The sequence below is a fragment of the Anomalospiza imberbis genome, chromosome 25, assembly GCF_031753505.1.
Source record: "Anomalospiza imberbis isolate Cuckoo-Finch-1a 21T00152 chromosome 25, ASM3175350v1, whole genome shotgun sequence".
In the NCBI taxonomy this organism is placed as follows: domain Eukaryota; kingdom Metazoa; phylum Chordata; class Aves; order Passeriformes; family Viduidae; genus Anomalospiza; species Anomalospiza imberbis.
Genome location: NC_089705.1, coordinates 3,612,731 through 3,628,263, shown reverse-complemented (window position 1 = coordinate 3,628,263; position 15,533 = coordinate 3,612,731). Strand labels below are relative to the sequence as shown.

The following is a 15,533-nucleotide window of genomic DNA, read 5'->3' as shown; positions in this document are numbered from 1 at the left end:
CTGACAGTTCCCGAGTAAATGATTCATTATTCACTCAGCTCTGGCTGCTTATTGCACTTGCCCTGACTCCTGAGCAGAGAAGTTGGCTCCTTTCAAACCCCGCTGCATTCCTATTTCTCTGCTGTGACATGACCTGGCAGCTGAAATGTTCATGAACACACTTATGAATTAGAAGTTCTGTCAAACCTGATTCTGTGAACTGCTCACAGGAAATTCATATCAGCTGCTAATTTCCATCCCTTTACGTCTCAAATACCACTTGTGAGCTTTCTAACTCAATGCTATTTCAGCTTTAAACGCACTTGAGGAAAACAACGTGGGATTATTTGGCAGGAGGCAGTTGTCTAAAGCACTGTCAGAACAAGCACTTTCTCTTTAGCAGCCTCTTTCCTCACCATTACAGCTCCTGCAGGGGCTGGTACAGACTCAGCCCCTTTGGGCCCGGCACTAGAGGAACAACGTGCACAAAATCCTGATGATTTTTTAGGGTTTGACATACTGTTGTGGAAGTATTCCAGTCATGTGGATGAGGGGGAAAACAGGGAAATCTGAAACTTCAGAACACTGTGCAAGAGCAAAGGGTTGGATGCAAAGGAGTGCAGCACCAGAAAGGGAATGGCAGAGCCCCTGTGCCCAGGTGAAGGAAGAAAGAGAGGTGGAACAGAAAACAGTGAACCAGTTTATGTCAAATCAGAACTGAACAAGATATTCACAAAGAAGATCCCAAGCAAAATTCAGAGAAAGAAAGATTCAGCCAGCAGCCTGCACTCTGGACCGTGACGTGTGGGTGGATGTGGTGTTTTCCACGCCAGCCCTGGACATCAGTGCAAATACCTGTGAGCAGTGGGATCCAGGCTGCCAGCAGGAACCTTCCCGCAGAGGGCTGTGAATGCATCCCACGTCATCCAACAACTCTGCTCGCTGTTCTAGCCCGAGGCAGCGTTAGAATAACCACAGAGAGCACTAGCAGGCGTTAGCTTCGGTTTGGGCTGTTTGGCACAAAGAACCGTGTCCCTGTACGTGCTTATTCAGACTGGGAGGGGAGATGGAAACGTTCCCTTTCATTGCTGATTTCTCCATCTGTTTTCTGTCTCTGCTTTGTTTGCCTGCAGCGCTGCGTGGGTGCTTGTTGGGGAAGGGCGTTCCGGAGCCCTTGCACAGTTTTCCTGGTAAACACGATTTGATAGTCACTTCAAGTGTGGCTTTTGCAGTGTTCTCACATTTCATTCCTTTATGCTCTGCCAATCCGAGTCCTGCTGCTCCTTTTGTCCCTCTGCTATTCCAGCCCAGCCCTGCCCCCACCCATAAATGCATCAAGAAATATTTTTTCCAATTTAATGCTGGCCAATTTTTATGTGTAGCTGTAAGTGGGTCCATTAGCGCTGGTCAGGGGAAAGCTGAAGAGCATTTGGCAGATAATTGGGCATGGATCCATCAGAAGGTCCTGGTGTGGAGCCTGCAGCTCTCTGTGCTGGTGAAACATCTGTGTAAAGAGCTCTGCAGCTGAGGCTTCGTTAGAACTGCCCGTCACCACAGTCCTCTTAAAGCTCTCAATACACCAGGGACTCCTCTGGCTCTACCCAAAATAGCAACTCTCCACTTAGGCAGCCGTGTGCTGAAACGGGACTCGTCTCATTTAAATGTTCCTGGCTTTAGGCACGACCTGAGCCTCTTTGTGGGATGTGCTGAGCTATCAAAGCCTCACTCTTCACAGCTCTCCTTAGTCCTGGAGGAAGTGGGGCTGGAGATGGCACCCAGCTGTGTCCCTGAGCTGAGTGTATAATTTTCCAGCCACATCTGGAAAGGGGCAGATGTGTAATTGCATGCAAATGGTCATTTGTCACAGTGAAACTGTCTTTTCTAGTGGGATTATCCTTGAAAAGAAGGCTGTACCTTAGGATGAGGAGATAATTGTAGTGTTTATGGAACTGAGTGACAGTCAGATAAAATCGGGGGCACTTTCCCCAGCTCTGTTCAAATTCTGCTCATTCTCAGCCTGGCACACCCGAGCTGCTGCTCTGGACCCCTTGGCACTGTCTCATGCCTGAGCCTTCTTTCCCCATGCATTTTCCAGCTGTGCCTGTGCCCAGCTCTGCTGCTCACCCTCTGCTCTGTGCTGGGACCTGCTGCTGGCTCAGGACCTTCTGCATCTTGGCCCTTGTCCATGGCACAATGCTCAGGGTGTGCCTCCAGAACCAACATAAGGTGTATTTAAGTGACTGTCAGGGAATCACAGCGTTCTCTGGACCAACAAAATGAACCTTCCATAAGTGTCTTAAAAACATTCAACACCAAGAGAAGATGCAGAACAGAGCTGACACATCTCAGGGCATGATGAGTTCCTCCTGAGTCTCCAGTCTGTTACAGCCTGACCATGTCAACTGTCCTAGGATCCTCCAAAAACCCTTCAGAGTCACCCACCAGCTGTGCTGTTCTGCTTCTGCCTGCACCCCTGCCCTCTCCATCAACACAGGGCAGTGTGTCCTGCTGGGTCCCACGTCCTTGTCCACCACCAAACACTGCACATGCTCGTGGTGTCAGCCTGGGTTGTGCAGAGGAGGTGTGGGCTCCCAGCCCCGCTGATTAATCCGGAAGAGACATTATTTAAGATTATTGTTACACCACTGAGATGAAGTCAGATGCTGTTGGCTTGCTGGGATGTGGGATGGCATCGTGCAGGATGAGCACACACCGAGGGTGATGCTGTGCAGGATGAATGCCAGCGAGCAGGGAGTTTTCAGACATGCAGATTTGTTTTGTGGATCATCATCTGTTCCTTCTGTGTGCTACTTAAACTGGCTGTTGTTATGCAAATCCCGTAATGTATTTAGGAGTGCTCTCCAGAGATTTCAAATGGCATCTAATCTGGTTAGCAGATCCATTCTGCAACAGACCTGGCTAATGTGTTCAGCTAAAGATGAGATACTGGTATTTTATGCATGTGACTAGCGACAAAAGCTGTTTTATCCCATTCACCAAACACTTACAGCACTCTGACTGACCCAAACCCCGTGTAACTGCCAGGAAGAAGAATAAACACACCAATAATGTGAACAAGCCAGTACAACGTATTTACAGCTCCTGACAGTGCCTCTGAGTCGCTGCAAACTGGGAACTCGCCTGTTCTCCTGAGTTGAACAAGACTGGGCTGAGTCTGTACCTGGATGAGAAATCCAGGAGCTCCCAGAGCTCCTAACTCTTGTCCTGCCTGTATCGCTGTCAGGCCCCAGTGCACCTTCCCTCTGCTCCTTGGATTTAGTTGTTACCAGTTTGATTTGCAAACAACCCAGGAGTCTTTTTGTGCCTCCAGACTGATGAGGGTTCCATGCCCAGGCTTCTTCCTGATGTCCTTCTGTCTGCCCACTATCTCCTTCTTGGGCTGTGGGATGTCCAACAGGAAACGGATTCCTGTTAAATCTGTTTTTAACACAATTTTTTTCGTGCAAAAAAGTGTTTCTATTTTACTGGCTGAACTTAAAAATTGTGTGTATCCACTTGGAATGTTCCACTGAAGCCACTTATTTCTAGCCCAAATGACAACCCAGACTTTTTGACCAAATGGCACTTTACTTTCTGTTAGTTAAAACAAATGTTTCTGATTTTTCTTTTAATGCTACATTAGAATGGGATTGAGATAAATTAGCTCAAAAGTAGCTCATTGAAATAAAAAATGTTAATTGAAAAAGTTTTTACTCTAAATTTAAATTTAAAAGGCAAATGTATTCAACAAAGCAACGTGAGTGATTAAATAATTTTGATGTATATGAAACACTTTATCAAATTAATCTTTCATTTCAAGACTATAAATACATTAACATTCACATTTGTGTATCCTGAAAATGCAGGGTTTGGTGGAGTTCTTGTTCCTGGTTCCATGTAGCTCTGGGCTGGCTCCTCGTTCCCTTCTCCACCATCTGCTCCGTGTCTCCTACCCCAGAACTGTCCCACGTGCCACTGTAATGTTCCTTGTCAGATGACAGATTTCGGGGAGCTTTAGTAATTAGGAACTCCACTCTCATCAAGGAAAATAATTAGTGTGAATGCTTGTGGTTTACTAAAGGAGCTCAATTAAAGAGAGTAACAAGCTTTTTACAGCAACAAAGGAGGGACTAAGCAGGCCTTGGTGAGTAAATAAAGCTGTAATCAGTGTGATTAATTTAAAGTCTCAGGAAGGCAGGAATTGGATTGATATTCCAAAAGTTTCACATGTCTCATGAGATCCCAGAAGAAATCATTCCACATTTTAGGGCTAACATGAGGCCTCGCTAATTGTGAACAAGAAGAAGTAAAACCTGACAAATGTAATTTGCTATTAATTTCCTCTGAAACACAGATTTTCCTGAGTGTTTTTGTGGGGCTCCTAAAAAAATCTATGTACATTTCCTGGCTAAAATAAATTCAAGAAAGGTTTGGGAATGGACTGGCTTTTAATCAGGATCCTTAAAACCCTCCCTCATCTGCATTTTTTTACCCTGGCACTATCATGGGGACTCCCTTGTGCTGTTTCTGTTGCTCAAGAAATCGGTGCTACTGGTATTCCTTCTCTTCCACCTGTAATTTGGCTTTCCTCCACAGTTTATTTTGGGATACAACAAACCCTAAACAGCTGGACAGGAACTTGGACTGTAAATCGTAACCAGCTTTAATTTAGTTCATTTCCCGCTGGTGACTGATGGTTTTATGGTGCTTTACTGCACTTCATAATAATTTAAAGCAGATATTTAGTATGTCTATAAAATCTCTTTCACGAGGTTCTGGGGAAGGGAAGGGAAATACTCTCCATGTTTTTGTTTGAGTTACAAACTGTTGACAAGTCAATCTACAAAATGAGTCATTCCTGAGGGTGGAGGAGTTACTGAACCCCCCTTTGCTTATAGGAACCTGTTTATGGGGGGTTCTCAGTTTTCTCTGATTAAATCCAGACAGGCTTAATGCTGAAATCAGTCTTTGAACCTGGAAAACATCCTGATAATGTTTTGGTCTAGAAATGTCATATCAGACAATTATTGGATCTCCTTTTGCTGCAGAACACAAGGCTTGAATAATTTCCTTTGATAAGTATTTTTCATCCTTTCTTATTTTTCTACAGTTTCCAGGACTCTCAAATTTTCTCCTCAGCATTTTTTAGTGGAAAAAAGAAAAATCATTTGAGTGTCTTATAACCGATGATCTCCATGACAATTATCCGAGAATAAGCACCTCTGATTGATTGCTGGGTCTTTCTCTTTGCACAAGACAGAGCTCAGGGAGGTTCTGAGTGATTTAGCACAAATCCAGCAGCCCCTGACAGGGAAACCCTGGGTTCACCCGGCTGGGTAGTGAGGTGAAATCTCCTTCTTGAATTACAGCTCGTTCCATTGCGTTTCTCTGAGTCTCCTCCTGCTGAATGTGGTGAAATCATGTCTTGGCTGATGAAAATAAACCCTCCAGTGCTGTGTCAGTCTGCTGTGGCACCCCGGAGAGAGACATGGCATTTCCAGCAGACATCTGAGCAGAGAGAAGCAAAACAGACCCTAATTGAAAATACAGCTGGATAAGGACAGTCCTGATGTGGTCCTGGCAGCCACTGGAGATGTGGAAATGAGGACGGTCAGCCCCTGCATGGACAGAAGCAGGAGTGATGGTACATGACAGGGCTTGGGTGTCCTCTGGAGAGACTCTGGTCAGACTAAGGCCAGCCTCCAGTGGGAAACCAGATAAAAAGCTGCAGAAGGAGTATAATTCTTTATTCTAACTCTAAAATTTATTAAGTTGTCACGATGCCTTAAGTTTTAGCTTTTATATTTTTCACATTCTGTGCTGCTTTAGTGTGTAGGTCTGAGCTTCATATTAGGGGATGGTGAGCTCTCTTCACAGAGTAGGGAGACAAAACAATTCCTTCTCCAGCTGGGGACCAAGGACAAATGATCCAAATTTCAGGCCCAAAAGCATAAACAATGGTGATCTGAAGAGAGAAAAACAAGAAGGATGGGGCTTCATGGGCTAAAGCTGTAACTGAACAATAAATTCCAATATGCAGATGGAGGAGAACTTATAAAAGAGAGATACCCCGTGATCAGTTGTCCATTTTGTGACCATTTTGGTTCATCTTGGGCGTAGCCCTGGCTGGGCTCTTGTAGTGCCCAAGGTGGATCCATTGAGGCCTTTCAGTAAATCCCCGCTTTATTCTTTAGCTCTGTCTGTCTCTGTTCTAGGTCAACCTTCTCAAGGCATCAGTCACTTTGCAGTTTTGCCTGGACTGGCTGTGGCTCTTGAGGGCAACCTGCCCGTGCACTGCCAGCTCATCCTCCATGGTCCATGGATGTGGACCCAGGGCATCCCCACGCTGCCATGTGCCCTCCCCGCCATGCTCCTGAAATCACATCCTCCTTGAGAGGGAATTTCATTTGCAAGTCTCCAGGTTTTGGATTATCCTTCCCAATCCCCTGCAGTATTATGAATTATTTTCAAATTTAACTCGAGTGTTTCTGTGAACCTTGCTCGTGAACTCTGCAGTAATCTGTATTGTAATGGGAAGGGCAGCACGGCATGGAAAGAACCTTTCCATTAATAAATGCTGAGTGCTGGGGAGCACCTGCAGCAGGAATGAAAAATCAGAGGCGATGGGGCTATTTCAGCAAGTTCAAATTCCAACCAACCTCCTTTCAGCAGAGGAAAACACCATTCCAATACCTGCCGTGGTGTTCATTTGCACTGGAGAAGGATCAGCGTTTGCATTAGGTTCTCCAAATTTTGATAACCTCATTTCCCCTGAGGGAGTTTTTGGGCAGGATAATGTATAGCCCCATGTTGTGTGTTCCGAATTCCATTTGCGAGAGATCAGGATTTTATTGCCAGAGCAGCATTTAAAAATTGCTCTCTCTTTTCTTGGCTTTGTGGGAATTTACAGGCCCAGAGCGGAAAGAAAAGGATTTTTTGATAAGATGTTGGCTTGATTTTTATTTATTACTTTTGATGGGAATCTTTACCCCATGGATGAATCTTGCTAGTTATAAAAAGTAGTTGCTGAAAATGCCTGGTTCCTGCCTGCAGTGGTGCTGGAGCTGGAGCTGCCAGTGCAGGGTTCCCAGCACAGGAAGGGCTGTTCTGGAGCTGAAACCCCTGGTGGTCTGAGTGCCCAGCCACCAGCATCGCCAGGCAGGCAGCTCCAAGGGTGAGTGCTCAGCTTTTCTTAAAAATAGGACTTCTTTGAGGAGTTTTAAGGTTTTATTTCCCTTTTTTTCCTGCTTTTATGCCATCGTTGAGCAGCTGCTGGGGCAGTTGAGTTGTGTGCTCAGGTACCTCCCTGCAGCTGCTTGGATCCCTGCAGCCCCTCCTGCTTCTCTGCTCCTGCAGATGGATGATGTGCCTCAGTGGTTGGAACAATCTCCTCTACACTCTCTTCTGTTTTACCCTCTTCCTCCTCCTCCTCTTCCTCGCCCCACGTGCTCTCTTGCCTCACTGCTCCTTATTTCCTGGGATGCCAGATTTCAGGGAGCAGGTGGTCTCTAGGAATTGCCACCCATGACTCAGTGAGGCTGGAGGTGTGATGGACACTGTCCAGTTCATGCTGAGCTCCTGCTCCAGGCCAGATCCACTTTGGGGTGTCTGGGTACTCCCCACTGCTGGATCAGCTCTGTGCTGGGCTCTGTCTCCAGCCTTGGAGTGTGCATCAACTTTCCCCACTGAGTTTTCCACTTGTTTTTTATTTAATCGAGCATCTCTCAGCGTGTCTCCTGCTTCACTGGTCTGCTGAAGGATTGAGGCATTGATGCAGATCGTGGGAATTATTCCTGGGACAGTGGTTTGGGCTGTTCCACTCCATCCCAGCTATGGGCTGAGATCCTTTAAGTGCACGTGTTCCTTTCCTGAAGCATTAGCAGAGGAACTCATTAATTCCTAATTGCTGCTAATTAATCCTCTGTATGGTTTCTCATCTTTATGAGCAGATGAAGTAGAACTTTCCCTCATCGATGCCTTGAGAACATTTAAGCCTTTTGTGTGGCTTGTTAAATCATCACATTTCAAACTTCCCAGTTACCAAAGCAGTCAGTAATTAATTGATATCCCCGTGGTATGAGGTAACTGTATGTTGGTTTTCTAGTCCTGCTTTACTGCGTGTATTTTCATGTCATATGGCAAATTAACTCCAGGTTCCAAATTTTTCTCTGAACACTTTCAGAGCCATGGTCCCTGTGAGGCTGCTCTCTGGGGTCCCTTTGCCCACACAGGTGACCTTTTAAGAAATCTTGACTCCAGCCCTTCTCCTCTCAAAGCTCCATTCTCCTACCCCAGCCAAAGAATAGCAGCACTGGCTCCACAAATCTCATCAAACTTGCTGCTTCTTGGTAGCAACTGGAGGTAAATGGATGCTCCCTTTCCTCTGGGGGTAATGATGGTTTGAAACTCCCTGTTCTGCCTCCACTTCCTTCATTTGGCATGTCTTTGGGAGTTTATATAATCTGGCAGTGATCCTCTGTCTAAACCCTGTCCAGCATTTCATGCAATAAACTTAATGAACTTTTCCATCTTGGAACAGCTGAATTCTTTCAGAGCAGCTGCTCTGGTTTATTGATGGGCTTATTAGAGAACTGCCACTGGCCCAGGAGGGACTTTGTGCATATCCCAGTGTGGAACACAAACTGGGCATTTCCAGATGATCCTGCTTAAAGGCTGGGAGGGCTGGGATCGATGGCTGGGATTGCAGGAGCTCACACAGGGAGCCTGGGGAGATGGAACTGGTGAGTGCAGGGAAAGGCAGAGGGCAGAGGCAGTGTGCTGAGCCCTGGCTGGCTGGCAGGAATGCTGTTCCACGGTTTCCTGTGGGATCTGTGTCTTTTTAGGGTGGTAGATTGCATTGAGAGACTGAGCTGTGGGTCCCCACAGCCCTGCCAGGGAATGTGGCACTTCTCTCACTACTATATTTGGAGAAAATCTAAACAATTTGAGATTGTTTTTAAATTTTCTTTGGAGGGTTTGTAATGAAAGTGATTCCTCCCCAAGCAAGAACATTGCCCTTTCCACACAGCTCCGTTGTTTACTTCATCCATCATCCTTGCTCGGGAGCTCAATTCATAGGAGTGCCCTGACTGCTTGCTTGGGTGTGAAAATTGAAATTTCAGTTCTTGTCCTTGTCTAGAGAAGTTCACCTGGCCTGTGTCCATCGGTGAGCTGGTCCAGACTGTCTCATCAGGGGAATAAAAATTCCAGCTTTATTTTCTGAGGCTGTTCTGCAGCATCCACCTCAATCATGCTGTGATGGAAAACATTCAGGATTGCATTTGTTTACAGGGCCTTTCTAGTGAACAGCATCTCCTGGGAAAAAAAGCCTCAAAGGAGTGAGAATAAACCCAAAAGTTTTCCAAATCTCGTATTTAACATTCATGATAATTTTAATAGTTCTTTAGGTCCCAGCTGGTGCACTTGGACCCACAGAACAGCGCTCTCTTTGCAGCTGAGCTGGAGGAGATGAGAGAGGAAAAGCCTCATGCAGCCAGTCTGGAAGGGACAGGTCCTCTGAGGAGCATTTGGAGCACAGGCTTTAGGATAATTAGGGCTTGTGTTTGGGTGAGCAGGTGCCAAAGTCAGCTCTGTCCAAACTGCCCCTAACCCAGACTACCATGTGCTGTAAATCCTGTTGGAAATAAATAACTGAGCCCACAAACTAGTGATTCAGCCCTCAGAACCTCAGACGGTTTTGTTTGTGTTATTTCCATTTGCCTGGGTAATCGAATTTGTTGGAATTAGGGGTTTGTCTAGATAACAACGTTTTCTCCCCCTCTGGCAGGGGAGCGGCCTGCGGTGAATGCCGATGTGCTGAGAGCTGCGTGGATTGGAATAAACTGGCCCTTGACAGCATCAATTACCCACTCTTGATTAATGGCTGAGTGCAGGCTGCCAGCCTTGCATTGCACGGCATCAGCCACATTTCTCTCTGAAGGAAAGAAATGCTCGGAAGGAAATGCAGCTGCAGCACTGGTGGAGACTTGTGCACATGGGGGGTCCCCACAGCCATGCTGGGGACAAGGACAGCCTGGCACCCCCTTAGTGCCTGTGGGTCCTGGGCAGTGGCAGCCTGGCCAAACCCGCACTGGTGGCACTGGTGACAGCGTTCTGCGGCGCGTCTGTGCCAGGCCACTCAGTAATTGTCCCTTTGCTGCTGTTCCGTGGGGATTGCTGGAGTCAGGCCCTGCCAGAGCTGTGGTGACAGCAACAGGAGCACCTGTAATGGCTTGTGAAGCACCTCAGAGGCTGGTCCCCACCTGGTTCTCCCGGGGGAGGCTGGGGAATGACAAGTAGTGGTTTGTAGAGGTGAGTGTGGGTGGTGGCTAAGCCGTGCTGAGACTGGTGAAGGATCCATACAGTGGGTGATGCTGCTCTTGTGTGGGGCAAAGCCTGAAGCAGCCACATCTCTTTGTTCCAGCTTCCCCAGGGCTGCTCAGCCCAGCAGCAGGCTGGGTGATGATCCCAGGGGCTCGGGGGTCCGAGGGGTCCAGCAGCCAGAGCTGCTGGACTCTGCCAGCCCCACACACACAGGGACCCTGCCACTGGATGTCCAGCCAGGAGGGGAGCAGGGCCTCTTTCTGCTCCAGGAGCTCCCCACAGGCTCGCTCCATGGCTTGGGGGTCTCTCCCCATCCAGGGACAGCTTCAGGGAGGTTTAGGGGTAGAGTTCTGTGCCATGGAAGCACTGGTTCAGCAAGGGAAACTGGAAATTAGACATGTGCATATGGACAGACACAGCCTGAAGTGCGAGCAGGGCTGGAGGGGTGGTTGTGTTGCTGATCATCAGGGAACCAGAATTCCTGCTAAAAGACAAACTATCCCACTTGTATTACCTATGGTAGCTGCACGATCTGCAGGATGGATTGGGATTAGTGTTGCAGGAACAACCTGATGAGCAGCCCCTGGCTCCTCCAGCCCCTCTAATGCTGCTGTGAGCCAAAGGAATCGTCTGTGTCCCTGTGCTCTGTTCCTGTCTGAGGAGACAAGAGTGGCAAAGCCATTAGCTTGGAGCACATTCCTTCATGTGGCATAAGCAGCTAAAGAAGATGTATTTATGCTCCTTCATTTGCAATTGATAATCTCAAGAGTGAGAACTGGTAATAAATTCTCTCACTGGGGCTCCTCTCCCTCCAGCCCCGCCACAGAGGGGAAGAGCAGCTCATTTGCATGAGATAATGAAACTGCAGTGAAATAGTAAAATTGCAAAGCAACTTTGTTTTATTAATGACAGATGCTTCTTAAACACTTCAATTATGTCTCTCTGATTTGTTTCAGCAAGACCATAGAAAGGGAGAGCAGTATTCCTGAAATACTTGGAATAAATCTCATTCCCTTTCCACAACATCTCCAAGTGAAAACTTTTCCCCTATGTTCAAATGAAAGCATTTGGCTTTTTCCTGGCTCAGGGCTTGCCTGTTTCAACTCCTGAGAGGGGACAGGTGAGTGCTGCCAGGCAGGTCACCCTCCCCGAGGTTCTGTGGTTTGAGCTGTAGGTCCTGGGGTGCTGGGAACTACATTTCCTTGTGCTGTCCTATGGGAACTGTAAAAATGGTGCCAATTTCCATGGCTCACGGCCCTTCAGTGACACAGTGTCAGTACCAGCCTCAACTTCCCCCAGCAAAACTGGCTCCTGAGGTGCTGCAGACACTTTGCGATAAAGAAGCAGCAAATGGTGCATCCAACAAAGCACAGGGAGCAAGATAAACACATTAATGGAAAAAAAGCCATTATGTGAGCACACAGCATGCATGGAGAACAGGGAGAGAGATTCTGGGCAGCAGGGGAGGATGAAAATAAGACAACTAGTGCTGAAGGGTAAAAAGCCTGAGAGACTGGAATAGTCTGTGCCTGAAATCTTTCTGCAGCACGTTTTTGTGTTTTCTGCAGTGATTCTCCAACCCTGTGCTCTGCTACATGCCCCCTTCCCTCCTCTAATGGTGCCCTTTTCCTTTCTGCCAAGGATTGTGCTCTGGTTCCTCCTGCCTCCCTTTCAAGCCCATGAAAAGAAATCTTTACAGACCTGCTCCTCCCCTCAGCCCGTGCAGGCTCCGAGGTGTTACCTGTGTCACCATCACTTTGCTAATTTACGACAACCATTTCAAGGCACATTATATCCAGAGCCCATATGTCACCTCAGCGCTGCCAAAAGAGTTCGTGTTTACTAAGCTGATGCTTTCAGCGTGCTCAGAGTGTGCTAAATAGCACCATCGATACTACTTAAAATAAAAGGTGTCAGCACCTTGTCTGCCCCTGCAGATTGCTCAGAGCTCTCAGCTCTGCAATGTCCCTGAACACCGACACCTCCGGCTGAGCTGCTCCTGCTCTGCTCCTGACCCATCCCTGCGGCTCTCCCCTGCCCCATCTCCCCACGAGCAGCTCTTGGGGCTGTGACGGGAAGGCAGTTCTTGGTTTGGGGCAGGATGACACACTTTTAGTGTTTTTAATGCTCTTGATGTCTGGGGTTCCCAAGGAAAGCCAGGGCCACGTGTGTGGAGCTGCTGGTGCTGTCCAGCTCTGGCAGAGGAGCAGCTCCTGGGGCGTGCAGAGCCCACAGGGAGCCTGTCCCTGTAACCCAGTGCAGCTGCATCCCCGGGATGTTCCCAGGACACTCCTGAGCTGATGGGACCTTTCTCCTGATGGACCAGGCTCCTGCTCGCCTCCCTTTCCTTGCCCCTCTGTGCAGGACAAAGTCTTTCAGTCTTTTGGTGTTTTCTGCTTTGTCTAAACCAGAGGCTCTGGTTTTTTTTTAGCTAAAACCATAAGATCAGTGCACAACTCCAGCCCCATGGTTCAGTTTCTGGTGGAAAATATCAGATGCTGAAGTTGCAGAGAAATTCTTGACAGGAAATGTCACCAAATTCCTCCAGATATCACGATCCAGTTTGGATCCAGGCTGTGTGTCTGGAGGCTCAGGGCAGGTTTCTTTTTGTGCTATTCACCTTTCTGCTGGGCTCCACTTCTCAATGGCATCACCCCCTGGTTCTGCAGGGCGCAGCCAACCCTGTTCCCATTCTGGAAGGGGGAATAAAGGAGAGGTCTCTGGAGGAGGCTCCACAGCTCCTGGTTGTGCTGCAAGTCACTCCAATTTCTCATCTGTGGAGCCAGAGATGGAGGTGGCATGAGCTGGGATCAACCTGTCATGCTCAGTAAGCTGGGTTGGGATGAGATAATGCCACTTGTGAAAATCACAGGAAGATCCCGATGCTGGACAGACAAGAGTGTTATTGAATGGAAGGTTATTATATGGAGGTGCTGCTCCCCATTTCCATGGTTGTTTGGGCCTTGTAATAGTGATGCAAACACAGTTTTTATACCGTGCAGGGACTGTCCTGCCCAACCCACTCTGGCGGGCACTAGAGGACACAATGGATTTCCGGCTGCCATCATTCCCTCTGTTCCATCCCCAAATTTCCATTAAGGAAATAAAGTGTACTTTACCTGTGAAAACATTCAGGTCCAACCTTGCCTGAGTCCTCCCCAAGTGGCAGAGATTTTGTCTGGTTTGATTTGGGGAGAAGGAAGGACTTAGTGCTCATAGAGAGCAAGAGTGCACAGAGGGGTTGTGGTGGCCCATGTCAGCTGCCTGTGAGAGGGCACAGGGATGTATCAGAGCATTGACATCCAGGGTCAGCAAAACACCTGCTCGCAGATGTACAATTACTGCTTTGAAATGGGATTTTGCTGGAAGAAATCCAGGTTAAAAATTATTCTCTGCTGAGCTGAAAATCTAAAACGTCTGAAGGTGCATGGCTGGGACCAGGAGGTGGTAGGGTGGGCAGACACCTCTCACCATTTCCTGATTTTCTCCATATTTTGCCCAGAGGGATTAATTGGTGCTTAAAGGGAAGGGAACTGCTGTTTTATGAGTGAAATCTGTTGTCTCATTCATTATTCATTCGGTGGTGATTGGCAGCTTCCAGGCGGTGGGTCACAGTCGGTAAAGGGTGAGCTGCTGACTGACAAGGTTAATTGCTGCCTCGCGTTAATGCTGATAACGATTTATGTTGACAATTCCTGGTATTCCTGGTGCAGCCGGAGGTTTGTCATGCGGGGTCAGCTGGCGCTGCCCCGTCCTGCCCCTGCTGTCCTCGCAGCTGGGAGCGCCCCTTCCCTCGGCATGTGGGAAGGGATTTTGTTCCCTGACAAGGTATTTCATGCTAAGCAATACAGAAGCAGCTTTGCAAAGGCATCCGTTGCTTTTACCTTTTTTCCTTCCTCTTTTTTTTTTTGCTATGTTCTTTGCATATTGATCAGGGTTCAGAGCATTAAAGTGAGGCTGGGCTTGGCTCTGCTGATCCCCCTCAGCACCAGCGTCAAAGCTTTGCTTTTTTGGGGGTCAGGCGAATAGAGATGTGAAAGATTTTTGAGGGTGACTCTTAAAAATACTTAAAACGGGAAGGAATTGTCTTTATTTCTCAGTATGCAGGGTGGGCTGTGCCACTGAAGCCCAGAGCCACCCCCAGGTCTGTGCCTCCCCTTTTGGGGTTTGTTTTATCTCTGCAGGAAGTGCACAGCTCCAACTGCTCTGGCTGCTCCCATCCCAGAAACCACAGAGGTTTCCTCCCTGCCTCCGTAACAAAGCAGAACCATAAAGATTTAGGCTAATAAATGCTGGCCTTTAGGGTGCTCTCAGCTTTTATCAGGCTAATAAGATTTTTTACTTACATGGAAGGGAAGAGGCAAACAGAACCTTTATGAACCTCACAGCCCTGTCGTGGCTCTCGGGCTCCGACACTTCTCTGTGATGAAAAGCTGAGGCAGCTTCCAGGCAAACCACAAAGGGAGAGAGCTCCTGTGGATGGCTCTTCATGGAATATCCAGGCTTAATTACCTGTCTGATATCAAGCTGTGAGGGCAGGGAGAACTGCCCTGTCTGAGCCTCATTATCTCTTCCCTCCCTCTTGTCAAAATTGGGACCTTCCCTTCCTCTCCTGAGACCATCACCACCGCCCCAAACGTGCCACAACCCCCTTGGTGGGGAGCACCAGCAGCATTTCCCAGGTGTTTGGGTTCAGCTGGGAACTGGTTTTATCATCACTGGCTTTATGGCTGATAAAGCTGGGATGCTGTTAAACAGTGGGAGTTTGGGACAGAATCTGAGCAAGAAGGAAGGGAGGTGTTATGTCGGAGTCCAGAACATCCCTTTGGCTGCTCTGGATGCCTCGAGACCCTGGCAGGGGGCTCAGGGACCTTGGCAGCAACTCAAAAATACGTGTGACTTCGATTTTAGCCCATGGGAGAGGCTGCCAACCTTATTTGAGGAATTACAAGCCAAAAGGGCTAGAGTAGTGTAATAAGGGAATTGACACAGGGTGGAAAAGTAGAATTTTGGGTTTTTAGAATGTAATTCAGGGATATAATATGGAGGAATCTGGGCATGCCCTAGCCTTTTCTTCCTTCTTCTTGTCCTCCATGTCTCGGTGTGACGGTGACACTTTTCTGTTGGTCTGGGATAGGGACACACTGTCCAACATAGATGTTAGGTATTGGTACGGCAACTGTGAACATGGTACACGTAATTTTGGGTATATAATGGGCGAGACGCCTGGG

The 15,533-nt window shown here is 47.9% G+C and overlaps 1 protein-coding gene across 1 annotated transcript in view; it reads left to right on the top strand.

The window, feature by feature from the left end:
• CDCA8 (cell division cycle associated 8) overlaps positions 1 to 15,533 on the top strand; it is a 438,802-nt gene that overhangs the window by 51,075 nt on the left and 372,194 nt on the right. The gene's annotated exons all lie outside the window — the stretch shown is intronic.